Below are 9,513 nucleotides of genomic sequence, written 5' to 3' on the forward strand. Positions count from 1 at the left end.
TGTTTCCGCTGCTCCCCTGCAGAAGCCTGCAAGGTTACGCTAGGGCTGCTCCCGCATCCTCTTTTGAGTGCGAGGGCTCCAGCTTTGCTGGCCCCAAAAGAAAGACTGCTCATTACTGTTATTTATTTCTTTATTTACAATACTGCCAGTCTCATATCGAGACCATAGCAGGTGGGCATATGATTATACATACATTTCATGGTTTATATACCGAATGGTAAGAACATGAAAACATGTAAATGGAAATACATAAAACAGGTTCAATGCACAATTTTACAAGACTAATAATATGAATAACAAGAGAAACTCACAGAAATAGTACACTTCAGGTTACATACTCGTAAGGATTAATACAGTGCTATAAAAACAAAGAAAGAAACAAAGGGGGTAAATGTTTAGCTACAGTTTAAAAAAAATGGGGGTTCTGACAATTATATATGCATAAGATCTATTATTTCCTAATTAATTATTTCGTTTTCTAATAACTTAACAAAATCAGATTGCGATACTGTGTTAGTTACAGATGGATCTAGGTTATTCCACTCGCGGACAACACGGGGGAAAAAGGAAGACTGAAAAGTATCGTTATTGCAAAGGAACTCGTTTAGTGTATATGCATGATTATGACGAAGTACGCGGGATTTAGAAAAGGTAACGTATGCAGAGGCATTTATTTTTAGTCGGCTGTGTAATATTTGATGCAGAAATTTGAGACGAGCTCGTTTTGCTCGTACAGCCAAAGTTGCGAGCCCTGATTGTCTTAGAAGAAGAGTAGGGGAATCACTGCGCCGGTATTTTCGGTGGATAAACCTAATTGCCTTTCTCTGGATTCTTTCCAGTTTAGATATGTTTGTTTTAGTGTGCGGGAACCATACGACATTAGCATACTCAAGCACAGGTCTCACAAATGTAATGTAAGCTAAATGTTTGACGTTAGTTGGTGCCAACCGCAGGCACCTTTTGAGAAAGAAGAGTTTCCGTAATGCACAAGAAGTAATGTTGTTAATATGTGTTGTCCAGTTAAGGTCGGATGTTATTGTTAAACCAAGATATTTATGCTGTTGAACTCTAGTTACGAGGCTGCCGTTAAGTGTGTAGTGGAAAAACGATGGGTGCTTTTTTCTCGTTACTGTCATGCAAACCGTTTTGTTTGTATTAATAGTCATTTGCCAGTTATCACACCATTCGGTTATTTTTGCTAGTGCGTTATTGAGCTGAACTTGATCTTGGTGATTGTGTATTTCTCTGTATATTATGCAGTCGTCTGCAAACAGTTTGATTTTACAATCAATGTTATTTGTAATGTCATTGATAAAAAGTAAAAATAAGCGCGGACCTATTACTGAGCCCTGTGGTACCCCTGATGTGACAGGCACCGCGGCAGATGGGGTGTTTTCGATGACGACAAATTGGGATCGGTGAGATAAAAAGTTTTTTATCCATGCAGTAATAGGTCCATTGCCAATCGCAGCTGTAATTTTGGCAGTTAGTTTAGTATGGCACACACAATCAAACGCTTTACTGAAATCTAGTAAAAGTAGGTCAGTTTGATTATGATTATTAATACTTAAAGCAAGATCGTGTACGACCTCTGTTAGCTGAGTGACTGTCGATAAGCCTCTTCTAAAACCGTGTTGAACATCTACTAGAATATGTTCTTCGAAATATGCGGTTAAGTGTTTGAGAATAATGTGTTCCAAAATTTTACATTATGTGCTGGTAAGCGAAATTGGTCTGTAGTTAGATGGCAGGTTAGTATCGCCTGACTTATGAATGGGTACAATTTTGGCAATTTTCCAGTCTTCAGGTAGCTCTGACGTCGAAAGTGACTTGCGGTAAATAAGGCCAAGATATTTACTATTATATTCATCATATCTTTTCAAGAACTCGTTGGGGATGTTATCTGGACCGTTTGATTTCTTCACGTCTAACTCAAGTAACTGCTTAAATATTCCGGAGTCATTTATTGTTAATGTGTCAATAGTGTGAAATGATGACGGTGGCAAATATGGAATTGCGTTGTTATCTTTAGTAAAGACTGATTGAAAGTGTTGGTTAAATTTATCAGCGAGTGCCAGTTTTTCCTCGCGTGGACGATCTGGTGTCGTTGCGGGGCGTGCGCGAAAAAAGTTCCAGAAGCGATTAGGGTTGTGATTGATAAGGTTAGGCAATGTTTCATTGAAATATATATGCTTCGCAAGCTTCGTCTTTAACTTGAGCTCGTCGGCAGCGCGGGAGAGTTGCGATTTTGTTTGTGTACTTGCGCCGGTCATTTTCATCTTACGCCGCAAACGTTTTATTCTGCGCTTGACATGAATTATATCGCGTGTTATTAAGGATTCTTTTTGTTCGATTTTTTACTTTTTTTCGGGATGTAGTGATGCATGCAGTGCGATACTATACGCTTGAAATGAAGCCAGAGATCATTAACGTGGACAGAACTTTCGTTGGCAGTTTCGTAAAATTCTTGGTATTCATGCGCTAAATAGGTTAGTATAGCGGAATCATCTGCTTTTTCAAAATTAGGGACAATAATTTCACTAGTTTTGGCTGTTGCAGTGCATCCGAGGGGCAGCAGGCATTTTGGTATGTTGTGGTCTGAGATACCATTTATGATCTCCGAGTTCAGTAGATCAAGGGGGAAGTTGTCACTAATCAGTATTAAGTCTAGGATGTTAGCGCTTGTTCCTTGTGTTCGCGTAGGAGAGGTTACTACTTGATGAAGCCCGAAATTTAGCATCAAATCAATGAGCGAATTTGATGAGAGTGAAGTGTGGTGCATGGTATTCCAGTCAATGTCAGGTAAATTGAGGTCTCCCATAAGAATAACTCGGTTGCTAGCATGCTTCTGCATAAACTCCTGTACAGCAATAACACTTTCGTGACCAGAAAGAGGACTTCTGTAGAAGCAACCAGCAAGTATAGCAAAATCATCGCACATAATCTTGCAGAACACAGCCTCGACATCTGGAACGTCAGGCATCAATACAAAGGGTAAGTGCTTCTTAATAAGCAGAGCTACGCCACCGCCTCTAGTTGGTCGATCTTTACGGATACCTGAGTAATTTGGGGGTGCTATTTCGTGGCTGAATATTTCTGGTGAAAGCCATGTTTCAGTAATAGCAACAATGTCAGGGCTGTGCTCGAGTAACAGGTTTTCTAATGCTTCAGTTTTATTTACGATACTTCTCGCGTTCACATTTAGCAGTGTTATTTCTGTGAATGTTTGTGGCTTCGAGTTACTGGTCGACTTCTTTCGGCGTTTTTTTGAACTGCGACTCTCATATTTCTTTCATCATACCAGACAAACATGCTATCGTTTATGTACAGTTTATCAAAGAATAAGGATACCTTTTCACCTTTCTCGCGGTTTGATTTAGCGCTTTCCCAGAGGTTTCTTCTCTTTTCTCGTACTCTACGACTGAAGTCTTCACCTATAGAGTACTTAGTATTCTTGAATTTATAGCCTTTCTTCAGTATCGCTGGTTTGTTACTTGAGTCAAGTAGCTTTAAGATTACTGGTCTGTTTTTGCCGTTATTCGGCCTGCCTAAGCGATGTATTCGTTCGATGGCAACTGGCTCCAGGCCAAGGATTTCCTTGATGATTGTATGATTAACACTGTGTTCCAATGTAGAGCTGTTTTCGCCCTCATCCTCGGGAAGTCCGTAAACAATAAGATTTGATCTTCTACTATGGTTTTCCAAATCATCAACCCTGCTTTCTAATCTTTTAAATGCTTTTTCTAACTGCAATATGTTCTTTTCGTATGAGATTACTTTTTCTTCAAGTTTCGAGAGGGCGTCTATTTTCTTTTCAATTTCGGTTAGCCGATGTTCTTTGATATCTTTTATATCGGTTGCGATATCCTTTAGTTGTTTAGCAATCTGGCTTAACTCGGGGCCTGGATTCTCTTCTACATCCCCAGCTACTAAAAGAAGTTTCCATAGAAACAATACAACATCGGCAACTGCAACAACAAGCCGCGGGCACGGCAGCACCAACAAGAAGGGGTTACTAGATCTAAAACACTTATCGTGACGCCTCCTCACCTGCATGAAGAAGGACAGCGGGTTAGACGTCTGCATTCTTGTGGTACTGCCGTGCCCAATGGCTCCCGGCAGCGAAGAAAGACCATATATAGATGGTTGCATAGATGGCGCTCGATGCCGGTCATGTGTCCAGCAGGGCGCGTCGGTCGTCGAACCACGTCGGCAGTTGTTCCAGCACGGATGGTAGGAGCAATCTGGCACGTGGAAAACAGTGTTGTTGATATGCGTTCCGCTGATCACCTCCGGCAGCAGCCCGGTGTGCGCATCCCCACCGATAAGGAGTATGCTGACCGCAAACTGCATGAAGAAGGACAGCGGGTTAGACGTCTGCATTCTTGTGGTACTGCCGTGCCCTGTTGTGTCCTCAACTCTTACTGTTGTGTCCTCAACTCTCATAACAATGACGCAAGCAAAGAGGAGCTGATGCCGCAGAATAAATTCAACCACTTTCCGAGGAAATTCTGTGAAAAAGCTAGACGATAGGCATGAATTACCTCAGTTCACCGAATAATGTAAGTTAACAATAATGAATATTTGGGCACTACTGCATGTGTAATTGCTATTGCTTTTATACTGCTCTGTGGATTCAATAAAATATCACTTGTCAAAGCATTCGTCTTCTCTATTTCTAACTCTTTTCAGGCATTTTTGCCTCAAGAATCCTCCAGGCGGCCATAAGCAATCTAGTCAGCTTGTTATCTTGCTACCCTTGGCCCTCTTACATATGAAATCATAGATATGAAATCAGCAAGCATCTAGAGGAGGAGTCTCCAAACTATGGCCCACGGGCCAGATCTAGCCAACGGAAACCTCCTAACTGCCCGCGACCGGCGGCCGAATACTGTCCACGCCGCTAGAGATCCGTTTTCCGCTGCTAATTATCCGCTGCGTCTTTGGCTAAGAGTGTACCATCTCCACAAATGCTAGCGCTATTTCGGTTCTTCCTGGAAGCCGGCTTCACTGCAGTGACTAGATAATTCTACGATGCCTTCCCGTCCATAGCAGCGCTGAATAAGGAGGATGCTCGCATCGACAATCGTTTCCGCGTACAGCTTTTAGTGAGGGCAAACTAAAATCTGTCACAACTGTGGGGTTGTCACCCGTACCCTTGGGACAAAGGAACGACAACACAGTAGTGCAAACAATCACAAGCGCATTTATTGCACCTTTCATAGACTAATGCCTGCTAGCCGAGTTGCTATCCACAAAACAATGCTGATGGGCGCGCGACAATAACGCGGAAGTCCGACTCACCGCGACCGGAAAGCGAGCGAATATGTTCGCCCCATGCTGGGTAAGAACGGCTGGTCATTCGCGCATACGGTTACTCGAACGGTGGCGCGTTCGAACGAGGCCTCACGAGACGGTCTCGCAGCAGCATGGATCGGCGCACGCTCAGAACGTCCGCGCCACCTACCGATCCGGAGCCAAAGAGGAAGAGCCTTCTCCTTTCCGCGCCCAAGTAACTCCGCCGTTAGGTGGCGTTAGCAGCGCAACACTCGCGCCATCTCTCGTACTGCGCATTGGCCACACCGACTGCCGCGGGCACCAGGCCATGCGGCGAAGCCGGATTACAGGAGAAGGGAGCTATGCGAGAAAACAACATATCAGGGGATGCTTGAGAGTCGCGCATCCGCACACAACTGATCGGCTAAAAACAATTCTGTAGTTAAAGAAACTCGCCATCCCGGCTCTGCGAAAGTGGATGTCCAGGGAAGCCGTTGAAGACCATCACTACAACAGCTGAGGGGGCATATATATATATATATATATATATATATATATATATATATATATATATATATATATATATATATATATATATATATATATATATATATATATATATATATATATATATATTAAAAGCCACTTGGGCATATTATTTGTATGCACGGGGTTCTTTCCCGCTCGGAAAAACACTTTTATATAGCGCGTATTGAGCGAGAGATAGCTGTATCGGACGTTTTTCATGTTGCTCTACCATTTTCGTATTAACACTTTTCATCTAATTACAATAAATGAGGACTTCATTAATTAAGACTAATTATATAATTTCTTGGAATGCAAAAAATAATCTGAGTATCTCCAAGCGAGGACCAACAACATTAGCTTGGTTGTATCCAGCTTCGTAGCATTTGCACATTTGTAACGTTTGGCTCAAGATAGTTGAAACACCCTGCATATGGCCGTTATAAGTGCGCTGAGTGTAAGTATTCGTGCACATCGTTACGTAACTTGTGTGTGCTGGATGGATGGAAAAACATGATTCAGGCCCATCGGAATGTGCACTAGCACGTAGCGGGCCGTTCCCACGTCGGGACAGAAAGGCCGAGCCTCTCCGCCAAGTTGCGGGCCCATTGGACTGCCCATAGTTGGGCTTCAACTCGTGTATGTCGACCCACTAATTAATGACAGTGAGGGCACCTCTGCTCCGCGTACTACAAATAATGAATTCTTGTACAAAACCGTTATATACAGGGCGTTTATTAGATCATACAGAATATTTTTTTTTAATCGCCCGTGACAGATCGTGCAGTTGTAGTACTTGAACTGAGGTTACTTGAACAGACGGACATTACTAGCACAAGAAGGAAATTGCATAATCGACTGACACCCAAGAAATCTGCCAACGGGCAGTTAATTACTTTACGGCACACATTGCAATTTACGAATTGTAGCCGGTGAAGGTGGAAGGCACTAACTTCATGCATTGTTTTTTCATTTGCGAACTGCGCCGTTCACAAGTTATGCCAAAATGCAAACACTAAACCAGGCGGATGCAGAAGGTTAAATGTACAGGCGACGATGTCACAAGGACGAACACGACTTACTGTGCTTGTCAAGATGATAGCGGTTACGAGTTCCGTTTAAAACGAATTCTAAGGATCGCGCGGCTTTCGAGATATGCACCACGATACTTGTGTTAAAATTGACTATTGTTCCTATTACTCAAACAAACCGTCTTTTCATGCGTTCAGGCACAAAAGCAACTGGAACGCCCATGTATTTCGTCGCAGACTTTCGGAATGACTGTCTCGAAATTGGTCTCATCTTGAAAATTTGTTCCAAGTGGATACGCCTTCACAAACTCACCAGCTGTAACTCATAAATTGCAATAGGTGGCATCAATTTGTTAATTAGAAAGGTAAGTAGTGAATGTTTGTTGATTAGCTACTTATGTATTTCAATTTCCCGTGCAAATTCTGCCCACCGCATTGAGCAATCCAATTCAATGACTAGAATGATGCCACGGCAGTGGTGATTTTTCTTTTTTAAATTGTGCATGATGTAAATGAACAGTAATAAATTATGGTGCTTTACGTGCCAAAGCCACTTTCCGATTATGAGGCATGCCGCAGTGAAGGACTCCGGAAATTTCGACCAACCGGGGCTCTCTAACGTGCACCTAAGTCTAAGTACATGGGTGTTCTCGCATTTCGCTCCCATCGAAATGCTGCCGCCGCATTTTCCGCTATCCCGCTATCAATCCAGATTCAATCCCGCGATCTCGTGCTCAGCAGCCCAACACCATAGCCACTGAGCAACCACGGTGGTGATGAACAGCTACTATAATGTCGGCTTACAGATGACTCCAAAGCACACCGATTTCATAATAGAATTGCGCATTATAATCAGAAGATTCTTTTATTTCTTATGATTTTTTCTAACTTAGCAATTTTGTACTGCTACAGGTATGTGACTGTTCTTGTGTAATCTTTCAGAATGGTTTATTTATTTATTTATTTATTTATTTATTTATTTATTTATTTATTTATTTATTTAAATATCTTCAGGGCCCGAGGGCATTACAGAAGGGAGTGGAATGCGTGACCAACAAGTGCATAAAACACAGAAATACTACAACACAGAAAACAAAAACAGAAACAACAGTTACCTATGTTACAGAAAAATGCACATTACTGAAAATAAATAAGATCTCCAATAGCATACTTAAACAAATCAGTGTCTGTAATTCTGGAATTTGAGGTGGGCACGCGGTTCCAATTGTCACTTGTTTTAGGAATGAATGAGTAAAAATATGAGCTAGTTTGAGAAAACGGGTCACCTACTTTATGAAGGTGATCTCTACGGGATGAAATGTACTCTAGCTCAGATGAAAGGACTTCCTTAAGATGGCGATGGGGATAAATTTTATGGAAGAGCGATAACCGAGACACTTTCCTTCGTAAGTAAAATCGAGGAAGGCTCAAAGTAGCCTTAAACGTGGAGATACTAGATAGACGAGAGTAGTTGTGAAGTATGAATATTGCGCTACGATTTTGAACCGATTCCAAAGTTTGATTTAGGCACTCAAGACAAGGATCCCACACCGAGCATGCATATTCCAGTTTTGAGCGTAGGAGCGATTTATAGAGTAAAAATTTAATGAGAATGGTGCCACTGTGGCTCAATAGGTACAAAGTACATACTTAAATGTAGCTAGATATGTGTAATACTCATGTCAACACAGCTCTCATAAGCATTGCCAAGTCGAGGAGCGACATGCATCGCCTTAGTTTTTGCGACACGGCTGCCTATAAATCTCGCCCTGCGTATCCATCTGTTTTGGAGTTTGCATTTTGGCGTAGTTTGTAGACAGCGCAATGCATAAATGCGAGAAGTTGCGTGAAATTAAAATTACGATATTTGCGGTGGATAAACAGCCTCGCTGCATGAAGCTGCACGCTGTGTAAATGAAAGTAAGGGCAATTGTACGCTTCACAATTATTTATATATGCTTGATACGCAGCTTGACTAAAGCTTCGCTTCGCATGAATTTGAACATGCTCGTTGAATGTGAACAAATTTTGATTGCTTGCTTGCTTGCTTGCTTGCCTGCTTGAAAGGGCCCAAAATGATGTATGCTTGCTGTCTGCAGCCATAAGACGTTCGAAGTGTATCCACTCTGAATAGAGGATATATATTTACTTGGCAGGCATTCTCAATCATGAAAAGCAGGTTGCCATTGGTGCTCAAGAGAAAAGTGTATAATAGCTGCCTTACCAGTACTCACCTACGGGGCAGAAACCTGGAGGCTTACGAAAAGGGTTCTACTTAAATTGAGGACGACGCAACGGGCTATGGAAAGAATGATGGGTGTAACGTTACCGGATAAGAAAACAGCATATTTGGTGAGGGAACAAACGCGAGTTAATGACATCTTAGTTGAAATCAAGAAAAAGAAATGGGCATGGGCAGGACATGTAATGAGGAGGGAAGATGACCGATGGTCATCAAGGGTTACGGACTGGATTCCAAAGGAAGGGAAGCGTAGCAGGGGGAGGCAGAAAGTTAGGTGGGCGAATGAGATTAAGAAGTTTGCAGGGACGACATGGCCACAATTAGTACATGACTGGGGTTGTTGAAGAAGTATGGGAGAGGCCTTTGCCCTGCAGAGGGCGTAACCAGGCTGATTATTATTATTATTATTATTATTATTATTATTATTATTATTATTAT

This window comes from Dermacentor albipictus, chromosome 9 (assembly GCF_038994185.2).
Source record: "Dermacentor albipictus isolate Rhodes 1998 colony chromosome 9, USDA_Dalb.pri_finalv2, whole genome shotgun sequence".
Classification (NCBI taxonomy): Eukaryota; Metazoa; Arthropoda; class Arachnida; order Ixodida; family Ixodidae; genus Dermacentor; species Dermacentor albipictus.